Here is a 12167-nt window from a genome sequence, read left to right as displayed (position 1 = left end):
CGGGCGCACGTTGCTGAGCGTGGCTGTGGATAACTCAGGACGGTATGCATTCACCCATACTAAAATGTGCCATTGGATATTAGGTTTTCATCAGATGGGCCCAGTGGCTGCAAGAGTGGATTGATTGTTGGTCTTGCTGAGTGGCCTGAAGACTGTGGATTCCCCAGGCTGTTGGAGTACTTCCGGGTCATGGCTCCTCTGCAGAGCCCCACGGCCTGCCCGTTTGTGTTCTGCAGCGTCCCAGCATGTGCTTGGATCGATGGTGACACCCTTGTATGCATTCCTTGGAAAATCTGAACAAAATGAGTGAGAACGCTCTACCGTCTCCTTATCGAAACTGAGGTCCAGCACGTTTCCTCTCTCGGGGGTATGGGACAGTTAGGAGTGAGGGCCGACGTCCCCTGCTGACAGGCATGCAAACACCACTAAGGGCTCCAGCATTGGAGGGACTCCTGTGTGAGGGTCGACCGTGTCTGCCCATAAGCTGGGTCATCTATGAATCCCCGGTCCCTGCTAAAAGACCGCTGAGGGAATACAAGGGGGCAGGCTCTCCTGCTAGTCTTCAGAGTCGGAGCGTGTGCTGGTGGAGGCCCAGTGAGCTTGCAGCTTGGAGAGGTGTGTTTTGGCCAGGATCACGCTTTGTGCATGCCGCTTCGGAGGCTGATTCTGGAAGCCAAAGTGAGCAAGCTTCCCTGGTTGGAGCCTGGAGCCTCAGGCCAGGCCTGAGGCCCTCTGTGATGTTGTGTGTGGTGTGGTGAGGTTCCTGAGTGCCCGGTGGGGCTGGAGCAGTGAGCAGGGGTGGGCTGGAGTTGAGCGATGGCAGAAGGGGGCCGATGGACTAGGCCACGGGGCTGCCCCTTTCAGCTCCTCTGCTGAAGCTGCCGGCACACTGTTGGTGCTAAGTGGATCATCGTGGAGTGGGCTGAGGATCGAGTGCTGCATTTAAGCCTGTGTGGTGGCTGGGGGCCTGGAGAGAAAGTTAAGGTATCATGAGGACACGTCCTATGTAATGTCGTGGGATGGGCTGTCATCATTGGGTTGCAGGTGCTGGCCTCAGCTTCCCGAGGATGTGTCTTGTTCGTGAAGGGCTGGCATCAGCTGCCTATGGAGGGGATGGCTTTGGCAGTTCATGAGGATGTAGTGAGGTAGGTAACCTGTGTAGAGTTGCGATCCCATTTCCGGAGGAGTGACTCCACACGGGTGTCTTGCGGGACGTAGAGAAGATGGACATGCTGAGGCATCTGTGCCGGCCTCCTTGGGGGTAGGTGAGTTATGGGAACAAGCCCTTTGGTCGTTTTGTTCCTTCTTTTGGGAATGTGCAAAGCGATAGTGTTTCTCCCGGAGGGCATGACGCGGCCGGCCCATGTGGCATGCAGGCCGTTCGAAGAGCCAGAGCTTTATCCGGAGCAGTCCATTGGCCGGGAAGAGATGGGGACACAGTTGCCCTGCCAGGTGCCCTGCCGTGGCCAACCACCTTTCCCTTTCAGGCTTCCAAGTCCCCTCGCATGGCAGAGGTCTTCCATTGAAAGTCTGTCTGTGGTCCTCGGGGACAGTGCCTTTGATCACTGTGAGTTCCTCGGTAGTGTCGCTGTGGCAGTGGAGAATTGCCAGGATGCATGCGGTGCCGTGGGCCTCATCAAAGCAGACAGGCTTGCGGTCTGTCTTCCCTGGTGTTCAGTGTCCCCGTGTTCGCATGACGTCTGTGGCTTCAAGTAGGGTTGAGTCGCCCTGCAGGCAGCAGGAGGGCACTTAGGACGAGGCTGTGAAGCGTTTGAGCGTTTCCTCAGTGGTCTGGGCCGCGAAACCTGCCAGTTGGAAGCTTGCCGATACGTGGCCGGGAAGGTGGCCTAATTTCCGCTGTCAGGTCCCAACCTGTGTCCTGGTTGCTGAAGCCCAACACTTCCCGTTGTGGGCATTCCCACGGGGTCACGGCAAGTGATATGGTCTAGTTGGCGAGAAGAGGCACTTGGGCCGAAGTTCGTTAGCCCCTTGAGTAGTGCCGGGCTGCATCTTGCCTGTAGGCAACTGCAGGTCGGAGTCAGCCCCCCCATGGGAGGTTCCCTTGCTTCTGGGAGTGCTGGGAGTGACCCCAAGGGCACATCAGATGTGCTTGTAGGTGGCAGGGTCTCCAGGTCCACGTAGATGTGACACCCACGGCCGGGAGGCAGGTCTCGTCCAGTCTTTGTGCTTTGGTCAGAAGGCGTGGCTGTGGGAGAGCGGGAATCTGTGACCTATTTCAGCAGCCCCTGGGGGTTAAACTTCGCATGCGGCCTCTTGAAGCTGACAGGGGTCTTTCTCCTTTTCCTTTCAGTTGGGGGTCCAACCAGGGTGCTGTGTATAAACTGTGGCGTTTACTGTTGGAGGTGTCTGCAGAGGGCCACAGCGACACCCAGAGACCAAGACGCGTATTCAGCGCCACGCACAGGAACCCACAAGCGCATCCTCGTGCGCAGTCACAGTCACACACGCCCACTCACGTGAATACACAGATACAGTGTCTGACACACCGACCAATGTACGTGCCTAACTTCCTCCAGTCATGCTGTGAGACACGCAATCAGTTTTCGGTAATGGATAGTGGTACTTGGAAAGCAGGTTCTGGGCTCACGGCAAGGTAAGTGTTCGCAAGAATCATGTTCTCTGAACCGTGGTGCAATTCAGAAGCCTGCATGATTTCTGTCCACTTCTCAGGTGCAGCTGCAGGGCAAGGCTGGCCGTCGGCAAAGACAAGAAGACCTTCGCGTTGTCTGATGACTGGATGTCCTAAGGAGAACTGGAAAAAGTGGGGCGGGCGCACGTTGCTGAGCGTGGCTGTGGATAACTCAGGACGGTATGCATTCACCCATACTAAAATGTGCCATTGGATATTAGGTTTTCATCAGATGGGCCCAGTGGCTGCAAGAGTGGATTGATTGTTGGTCTTGCTGAGTGGCCTGAAGACTGTGGATTCCCCAGGCTGTTGGAGTACTTCCGGGTCATGGCTCCTCTGCAGAGCCCCACGGCCTGCCCGTTTGTGTTCTGCAGCGTCCCAGCATGTGCTTGGATCGATGGTGACACCCTTGTATGCATTCCTTGGAAAATCTGAACAAAATGAGTGAGAACGCTCTACCGTCTCCTTATCGAAACTGAGGTCCAGCACGTTTCCTCTCTCGGGGGTATGGGACAGTTAGGAGTGAGGGCCGACGTCCCCTGCTGACAGGCATGCAAACACCACTAAGGGCTCCAGCATTGGAGGGACTCCTGTGTGAGGGTCGACCGTGTCTGCCCATAAGCTGGGTCATCTATGAATCCCCGGTCCCTGCTAAAAGACCGCTGAGGGAATACAAGGGGGCAGGCTCTCCTGCTAGTCTTCAGAGTCGGAGCGTGTGCTGGTGGAGGCCCAGTGAGCTTGCAGCTTGGAGAGGTGTGTTTTGGCCAGGATCACGCTTTGTGCATGCCGCTTCGGAGGCTGATTCTGGAAGCCAAAGTGAGCAAGCTTCCCTGGTTGGAGCCTGGAGCCTCAGGCCAGGCCTGAGGCCCTCTGTGATGTTGTGTGTGGTGTGGTGAGGTTCCTGAGTGCCCGGTGGGGCTGGAGCAGTGAGCAGGGGTGGGCTGGAGTTGAGCGATGGCAGAAGGGGGCCGATGGACTAGGCCACGAGGCTGCCCCTTTCAGCTCCTCTGCTGAAGCTGCCGGCACACTGTTGGTGCTAAGTGGATCATCGTGGAGTGGGCTGAGGATCGAGTGCTGCATTTAAGCCTGTGTGGTGGCTGGGGGCCTGGAGAGAAAGTTAAGGTATCATGAGGACACGTCCTATGTAATGTCGTGGGATGGGCTGTCATCATTGGGTTGCAGGTGCTGGCCTCAGCTTCCCGAGGATGTGTCTTGTTCGTGAAGGGCTGGCATCAGCTGCCTATGGAGGGGATGGCTTTGGCAGTTCATGAGGATGTAGTGAGGTAGGTAACCTGTGTAGAGTTGCGATCCCATTTCCGGAGGAGTGACTCCACACGGGTGTCTTGCGGGACGTAGAGAAGATGGACATGCTGAGGCATCTGTGCCGGCCTCCTTGGGGGTAGGTGAGTTATGGGAACAAGCCCTTTGGTCGTTTTGTTCCTTCTTTTGGGAATGTGCAAAGCGATAGTGTTTCTCCCGGAGGGCATGACGCGGCCGGCCCATGTGGCATGCAGGCCGTTCGAAGAGCCAGAGCTTTATCCGGAGCAGCCCATTGGCCGGGAAGAGATGGGGACACAGTTGCCCTGCCAGGTGCCCTGCCGTGGCCAACCACCTTTCCCTTTCAGGCTTCCAAGTCCCCTCGCATGGCAGAGGTCTTCCATTGAAAGTCTGTCTGTGGTCCTCGGGGACAGTGCCTTTGATCACTGTGAGTTCCTCGGTAGTGTCGCTGTGGCAGTGGAGAATTGCCAGGATGCATGCGGTGCCGTGGGCCTCATCAAAGCAGACAGGCTTGCGGTCTGTCTTCCCTGGTGTTCAGTGTCCCCGTGTTCGCATGATGTCTGTGGCTTCAAGTAGGGTTGAGTCGCCCTGCAGGCAGCAGGAGGGCACTTAGGACGAGGCTGTGAAGCGTTTGAGCGTTTCCTCAGTGGTCTGGGCCGCGAAACCTGCCAGTTGGAAGCTTGCCGATACGTGGCCGGGAAGGTGGCCTAATTTCCGCTGTCAGGTCCCAACCTGTGTCATGGTTGCTGAAGCCCAACACTTCCCGTTGTGGGCATTCCCACGGGGTCACGGAAAGTGATATGGTCTAGTTGGCGAGAAGAGGCACTTGGGCCGAAGTTCGTTAGCCCCTTGAGTAGTGCCGGGCTGCATCTTGCCTGTAGGCAACTGCAGGTCGGAGTCAGCCCCCCCATGGGAGGTTCCCTTGCTTCTGGGAGCGCTGGGAGTGACCCCAAGGGCACATCAGATGTGCTTGTAGGTGGCAGGGTCTCCAGGTCCACGTAGATGTGACACCCACGGCCGGGAGGCAGGTCTCGTCCAGTCTTTGTGCTTTGGTCAGAAGGCGTGGCTGTGGGAGAGCGGGAGTCTGTGACCTATTTCAGCAGCCCCTGGGCGTTAAACTTCGCATGCGGCCTCTTGAAGCTGACAGGGGTCTTTCTCCTTTTCCTTTCAGTTGGGGGTCCAACCAGGGTGCTGTGTATAAACTGTGGCGTTTACTGTTGGAGGTGTCTGCAGAGGGCCACAGCGACACCCAGAGACCAAGACGCGTATTCAGCGCCACGCACAGGAACCCACAAGCGCATCCTCGTGCGCAGTCACAGTCACACACGCCGACTCACGTGAATACACAGATACAGTGTCTGACACACCGACCAATGTACGTGCCTAACTTCCTCCAGTCATGCTGTGAGACACGCAATCAGTTTTCGGTAATGGATAGTGGTACTTGGAAAGCAGGTTCTGGGCTCACGGCAAGGTAAGTGTTCGCAAGAATCATGTTCTCTGAACCGTGGTGCAATTCAGAAGCCTGCATGATTTCTGTCCACTTCTCAGGTGCAGCTGCAGGGCAAGGCTGGCCGTCGGCAAAGACAAGAAGACCTTCGCGTTGTCTGATGACTGGATGTCCTAAGGAGAACTGGAAAAAGTGGGGCGGGCGCACGTTGCTGAGCGTGGCTGTGGATAACTCAGGACGGTATGCATTCACCCATACTAAAATGTGCCATTGGATATTAGGTTTTCATCAGATGGGCCCAGTGGCTGCAAGAGTGGATTGATTGTTGGTCTTGCTGAGTGGCCTGAAGACTGTGGATTCCCCAGGCTGTTGGAGTACTTCCGGGTCATGGCTCCTCTGCAGAGCCCCACGGCCTGCCCGTTTGTGTTCTGCAGCGTCCCAGCATGTGCTTGGATCGATGATGACACCCTTGTATGCATTCCTTGGAAAATCTGAACAAAATGAGTGAGAACGCTCTACCGTCTCCTTATCGAAACTGAGGTCCAGCACGTTTCCTCTCTCGGGGGTATGGGACAGTTAGGAGTGAGGGCCGACGTCCCCTGCTGACAGGCATGCAAACACCACTAAGGGCTCCAGCATTGGAGGGACTCCTGTGTGAGGGTCGACCGTGTCTGCCCATAAGCTGGGTCATCTATGAATCCCTGGTCCCTGCTAAAAGACCGCTGAGGGAATACAAGGGGCCAGGCTCTCCTGCTAGTCTTCAGAGTCGGAGCGTGTGCTGGTGGAGGCCCAGTGAGCTTGCAGCTTGGAGAGGTGTGTTTTGGCCAGGATCACGCTTTGTGCATGCCGCTTCGGAGGTTGATTCTGGAAGCCAAAGTGAGCAAGCTTCCCTGGTTGGAGCCTGGAGCCTCAGGCCAGGCCTGAGGCCCTCTGTGATGTTGTGTGTGGTGTGGTGAGGTTCCTGAGTGCCCGGTGGGGCTGGAGCAGTGAGCAGGGGTGGGCTGGAGTTGAGCGATGGCAGAAGGGGGCCGATGGACTAGGCCACGGGGCTGCCCCTTTCAGCTCCTCTGCTGAAGCTGCCGGCACACTGTTGGTGCTAAGTGGATCATCGTGGAGTGGGCTGAGGATCGAGTGCTGCATTTAAGCCTGTGTGGTGGCTGGGGGCCTGGAGAGAAAGTTAAGGTATCATGAGGACACGTCCTATGTAATGTCGTGGGATGGGCTGTCATCATTGGGTTGCAGGTGCTGGCCTCAGCTTCCCGAGGATGTGTCTTGTTCGTGAAGGGCTGGCATCAGCTGCCTATGGAGGGGATGGCTTTGGCAGTTCATGAGGATGTAGTGAGGTAGGTAACCTGTGTAGAGTTGCGATCCCATTTCCGGAGGAGTGACTCCACACGGGTGTCTTGCGGGACGTAGAGAAGATGGACATGCTGAGGCATCTGTGCCGGCCTCCTTGGGGGTAGGTGAGTTATGGGAACAAGCCCTTTGGTCGTTTTGTTCCTTCTTTTGGGAATGTGCAAAGCGATAGTGTTTCTCCCGGAGGGCATGATGCGGCCGGCCCATGTGGCATGCAGGCCGTTCGAAGAGCCAGAGCTTTATCCGGAGCAGTCCATTGGCCGGGAAGAGATGGGGACACAGTTGCCCTGCCAGGTGCCCTGCCGTGGCCAACCACCTTTCCCTTTCAGGCTTCCAAGTCCCCTCGCATGGCAGAGGTCTTCCATTGAAAGTCTGTCTGTGGTCCTCGGGGACAGTGCCTTTGATCACTGTGAGTTCCTCGGTAGTGTCGCTGTGGCAGTGGAGAATTGCCAGGATGCATGCGGTGCCGTGGGCCTCATCAAAGCAGACAGGCTTGCGGTCTGTCTTCCCTGGTGTTCAGTGTCCCCGTGTTCGCATGATGTCTGTGGCTTCAAGTAGGGTTGAGTCGCCCTGCAGGCAGCAGGAAGGCACTCAGGACGAGGCTGTGAAGCGTTTGAGCGTTTCCTCAGTGGTCTGGGCCACGAAACCTGCCAGTTGGAAGCTTGCCGATACGTGGCCGGGAAGGTGGCCTAATTTCCGCTGTCAGGTCCCAACCTGTGTCATGGTTGCTGAAGCCCAACACTTCCCGTTGTGGGCATTCCCACGGGGTCACGGAAAGTGATATGGTCTAGTTGGCGAGAAGAGGCACTTGGGCCGAAGTTCGTTAGCCCCTTGAGTAGTGCCGGGCTGCATCTTGCCTGTAGGCAACTGCAGGTCGGAGTCAGCCCCCCCATGGGAGGTTCCCTTGCTTCTGGGAGCGCTGGGAGTGACCCCAAGGGCACATCAGATGTGCTTGTAGGTGGCAGGGTCTCCAGGTCCACGTAGATGTGACACCCACGGCCGGGAGGCAGGTCTCGTCCAGTCTTTGTGCTTTGGTCAGAAGGCGTGGCTGTGGGAGAGCGGGAGTCTGTGACCTATTTCAGCAGCCCCTGGGGGTTAAACTTCGCATGCGGCCTCTTGAAGCTGACAGGGGTCTTTCTCCTTTTCCTTTCAGTTGGGGGTCCAACCAGGGTGCTGTGTATAAACTGTGGCGTTTACTGTTGGAGGTGTCTGCAGAGGGCCACAGCGACACCCAGAGACCAAGACGCGTATTCAGCGCCACGCACAGGAACCCACAAGCGCATCCTCGTGCGCAGTCACAGTCACACACGCCCACTCACGTGAATACACAGATACAGTGTCTGACACACCGACCAATGTACGTGCCTAACTTCCTCCAGTCATGCTGTGAGACACGCAATCAGTTTTTGGTAATGGATAGTGGTACTTGGAAAGCAGGTTCTGGGCTCACGGCAAGGTAAGTGTTCGCAAGAATCATGTTCTCTGAACCGTGGTGCAATTCAGAAGCCTGCATGATTTCTGTCCACTTCTCAGGTGCAGCTGCAGGGCAAGGCTGGCCGTCGGCAAAGACAAGAAGACCTTCACGTTGTCTGATGACTGGATGTCCTAAGGAGAACTGGAAAAAGTGGGGCGGGCGCACGTTGCTGAGCGTGGCTGTGGATAACTCAGGACGGTATGCATTCACCCATACTAAAATGTGCCATTGGATATTAGGTTTTCATCAGATGGGCCCAGTGGCTGCAAGAGTGGATTGATTGTTGGTCTTGCTGAGTGGCCTGAAGACTGTGGATTCCCCAGGCTGTTGGAGTACTTCCGGGTCATGGCTCCTCTGCAGAGCCCCACGGCCTGCCCGTTTGTGTTCTGCAGCGTCCCAGCATGTGCTTGGATCGATGATGACACCCTTGTATGCATTCCTTGGAAAATCTGAACAAAATGAGTGAGAACGCTCTACCGTCTCCTTATCGAAACTGAGGTCCAGCACGTTTCCTCTCTTGGGGGTATGGGACAGTTAGGAGTGAGGGCCGACGTCCCCTGCTGACAGGCATGCAAACACCACTAAGGGCTCCAGCATTGGAGGGACTCCTGTGTGAGGGTCGACCGTGTCTGCCCATAAGCTGGGTCATCTATGAGTCCCCGGTCCCTGCTAAAAGACCGCTGAGGGAATACAAGGGGGCAGGCTCTCCTGCTAGTCTTCAGAGTCGGAGCGTGTGCTGGTGGAGGCCCAGTGAGCTTGCAGCTTGGAGAGGTGTGTTTTGGCCAGGATCACGCTTTGTGCATGCCGCTTCGGAGGTTGATTCTGGAAGCCAAAGTGAGCAAGCTTCCCTGGTTGGAGCCTGGAGCCTCAGGCCAGGCCTGAGGCCCTCTGTGATGTTGTGTGTGGTGTGGTGAGGTTCCTGAGTGCCCGGTGGGGCTGGAGCAGTGAGCAGGGGTGGGCTGGAGTTGAGCGATGGCAGAAGGGGGCCGATGGACTAGGCCACGGGGCTGCCCCTTTCAGCTCCTCTGCTGAAGCTGCCGGCACACTGTTGGTGCTAAGTGGATCATCGTGGAGTGGGCTGAGGATCGAGTGCTGCATTTAAGCCTGTGTGGTGGCTGGGGGCCTGGAGAGAAAGTTAAGGTATCATGAGGACACGTCCTATGTAATGTCGTGGGATGGGCTGTCATCATTGGGTTGCAGGTGCTGGCCTCAGCTTCCCGAGGATGTGTCTTGTTCGTGAAGGGCTGGCATCAGCTGCCTATGGAGGGGATGGCTTTGGCAGTTCATGAGGATGTAGTGAGGTAGGTAACCTGTGTAGAGTTGCGATCCCATTTCCGGAGGAGTGACTCCACACGGGTGTCTTGCGGGACGTAGAGAAGATGGACATGCTGAGGCATCTGTGCCGGCCTCCTTGGGGGTAGGTGAGTTATGGGAACAAGCCCTTTGGTCGTTTTGTTCCTTCTTTTGGGAATGTGCAAAGCGATAGTGTTTCTCCCGGAGGGCATGACGCGGCCGGCCCATGTGGCATGCAGGCCGTTCGAAGAGCCAGAGCTTTATCCGGAGCAGTCCATTGGCCGGGAAGAGATGGGGACACAGTTGCCCTGCCAGGTGCCCTGCCGTGGCCAACCACCTTTCCCTTTCAGGCTTCCAAGTCCCCTCGCATGGCAGAGGTCTTCCATTGAAAGTCTGTCTGTGGTCCTCGGGGACAGTGCCTTTGATCACTGTGAGTTCCTCGGTAGTGTCGCTGTGGCAGTGGAGAATTGCCAGGATGCATGCGGTGCCGTGGGCCTCATCAAAGCAGACAGGCTTGCGGTCTGTCTTCCCTGGTGTTCAGTGTCCCCGTGTTCGCATGATGTCTGTGGCTTCAAGTAGGGTTGAGTCGCCCTGCAGGCAGCAGGAAGGCACTCAGGACGAGGCTGTGAAGCGTTTGAGCGTTTCCTCAGTGGTCTGGGCCGCGAAACCTGCCAGTTGGAAGCTTGCCGATACGTGGCCGGGAAGGTGGCCTAATTTCCGCTGTCAGGTCCCAACCTGTGTCATGGTTGCTGAAGCCCAACACTTCCCGTTGTGGGCATTCCCACGGGGTCACGGAAAGTGATATGGTCTAGTTGGCGAGAAGAGGCACTTGGGCCGAAGTTCGTTAGCCCCTTGAGTAGTGCCGGGCTGCATCTTGCCTGTAGGCAACTGCAGGTCGGAGTCAGCCCCCCCATGGGAGGTTCCCTTGCTTCTGGGAGCGCTGGGAGTGACCCCAAGGGCACATCAGATGTGCTTGTAGGTGGCAGGGTCTCCAGTTCCACGTAGATGTGACACCCACGGCCGGGAGGCAGGTCTCGTCCAGTCTTTGTGCTTTGGTCAGAAGGCGTGGCTGTGGGAGAGCGGGAGTCTGTGACCTATTTCAGCAGCCCCTGGGGGTTAAACTTCGCATGCGGCCTCTTGAAGCTGACAGGGGTCTTTCTCCTTTTCCTTTCAGTTGGGGGTCCAACCAGGGTGCTGTGTATAAACTGTGGCGTTTACTGTTGGAGGTGTCTGCAGAGGGCCACAGCGACACCCAGAGACCAAGACGCGTATTCAGCGCCACGCACAGGAACCCACAAGCGCATCCTCGTGCGCAGTCACAGTCACACACGCCCACTCACGTGAATACACAGATACAGTGTCTGACACACCGACCAATGTACGTGCCTAACTTCCTCCAGTCATGCTGTGAGACACGCAATCAGTTTTCGGTAATGGATAGTGGTACTTGGAAAGCAGGTTCTGGGCTCACGGCAAGGTAAGTGTTCGCAAGAATCATGTTCTCTGAACCGTGGTGCAATTCAGAAGCCTGCATGATTTCTGTCCACTTCTCAGGTGCAGCTGCAAGACAAGGCTGGCCGTCGGCAAAGACAAGAAGACCTACGCGTTGTCTGATGACTGGATGTCCTAAGGAGAACTGGAAAAAGTGGGGCGGGCGCACGTTGCTGAGCGTGGCTGTGGATAACTCAGGACGGTATGCATTCACCCATACTAAAATGTGCCATTGGATATTAGGTTTTCATCAGATGGGCCCAGTGGCTGCAAGAGTGGATTGATTGTTGGTCTTGCTGAGTGGCCTGAAGACTGTGGATTCCCCAGGCTGTTGGAGTACTTCCGGGTCATGGCTCCTCTGCAGAGCCCCACGGCCTGCCCGTTTGTGTTCTGCAGCGTCCCAGCATGTGCTTGGATCGATGATGACACCCTTGTATGCATTCCTTGGAAAATCTGAACAAAATGAGTGAGAACGCTCTACCGTCTCCTTATCGAAACTGAGGTCCAGCACGTTTCCTCTCTCGGGGGTATGGGACAGTTAGGAGTGAGGGCCGACGTCCCCTGCTGACAGGCATGCAAACACCACTAAGGGCTCCAGCATTGGAGGGACTCCTGTGTGAGGGTCGACCGTGTCTGCCCATAAGCTGGGTCATCTATGAGTCCCCGGTCCCTGCTAAAAGACCGCTGAGGGAATACAAGGGGGCAGGCTCTCCTGCTAGTCTTCAGAGTCGGAGCGTGTGCTGGTGGAGGCCCAGTGAGCTTGCAGCTTGGAGAGGTGTGTTTTGGCCAGGATCACGCTTTGTGCATGCCGCTTCGGAGGCTGATTCTGGAAGCCAAAGTGAGCAAGCTTCCCTGGTTGGAGCCTGGAGCCTCAGGCCAGGCCTGAGGCCCTCTGTGATGTTGTGTGTGGTGTGGTGAGGTTCCTGAGTGCCCGGTGGGGCTGGAGCAGTGAGCAGGGGTGGGCTGGAGTTGAGCGATGGCAGAAGGGGGCCGATGGACTAGGCCACGGGGCTGCCCCTTTCAGCTCCTCTGCTGAAGCTGCCGGCACACTGTTGGTGCTAAGTGGATCATCGTGGAGTGGGCTGAGGATCGAGTGCTGCATTTAAGCCTGTGTGGTGGCTGGGGGCCTGGAGAGAAAGTTAAGGTATCATGAGGACACGTCCTATGTAATGTCG

At 56.7% G+C, this 12167-nt stretch overlaps 5 non-coding genes across 5 annotated transcripts; all 5 read left to right on the top strand.

The window, feature by feature from the left end:
• Positions 1–253: 253 nt before the first annotated feature.
• Positions 254–346, top strand: LOC133086502 (small nucleolar RNA SNORD116). The gene has a single exon (XR_009700256.1). It is a non-coding gene; the product is annotated as a small nucleolar RNA SNORD116 (small nucleolar RNA).
• Positions 347–3041: 2695 nt separating this feature from the next.
• On the top strand, positions 3042–3134 carry LOC133086501 (small nucleolar RNA SNORD116). The gene has a single exon (XR_009700255.1). It is a non-coding gene; the product is annotated as a small nucleolar RNA SNORD116 (small nucleolar RNA).
• Positions 3135–5829: 2695 nt separating this feature from the next.
• On the top strand, positions 5830–5922 carry LOC133086342 (small nucleolar RNA SNORD116). Its single transcript, XR_009700098.1, has one exon. It is a non-coding gene; the product is annotated as a small nucleolar RNA SNORD116 (small nucleolar RNA).
• Positions 5923–8617: 2695 nt separating this feature from the next.
• On the top strand, positions 8618–8710 carry LOC133086341 (small nucleolar RNA SNORD116). The gene has a single exon (XR_009700097.1). It is a non-coding gene; the product is annotated as a small nucleolar RNA SNORD116 (small nucleolar RNA).
• A 2695-nt stretch (positions 8711–11405) lies between these two features.
• Positions 11406–11498, top strand: LOC133086340 (small nucleolar RNA SNORD116). The gene has a single exon (XR_009700096.1). It is a non-coding gene; the product is annotated as a small nucleolar RNA SNORD116 (small nucleolar RNA).
• Positions 11499–12167: the final 669 nt, after the last annotated feature.

This window comes from Eubalaena glacialis, chromosome 2 (assembly GCF_028564815.1).
Source record: "Eubalaena glacialis isolate mEubGla1 chromosome 2, mEubGla1.1.hap2.+ XY, whole genome shotgun sequence".
NCBI lineage: Eukaryota > Metazoa > Chordata > Mammalia > Artiodactyla > Balaenidae > Eubalaena > Eubalaena glacialis.
Note: the sequence above shows the minus strand (reverse complement) of the source record. Positions and strands in the feature narration are given on the sequence as shown.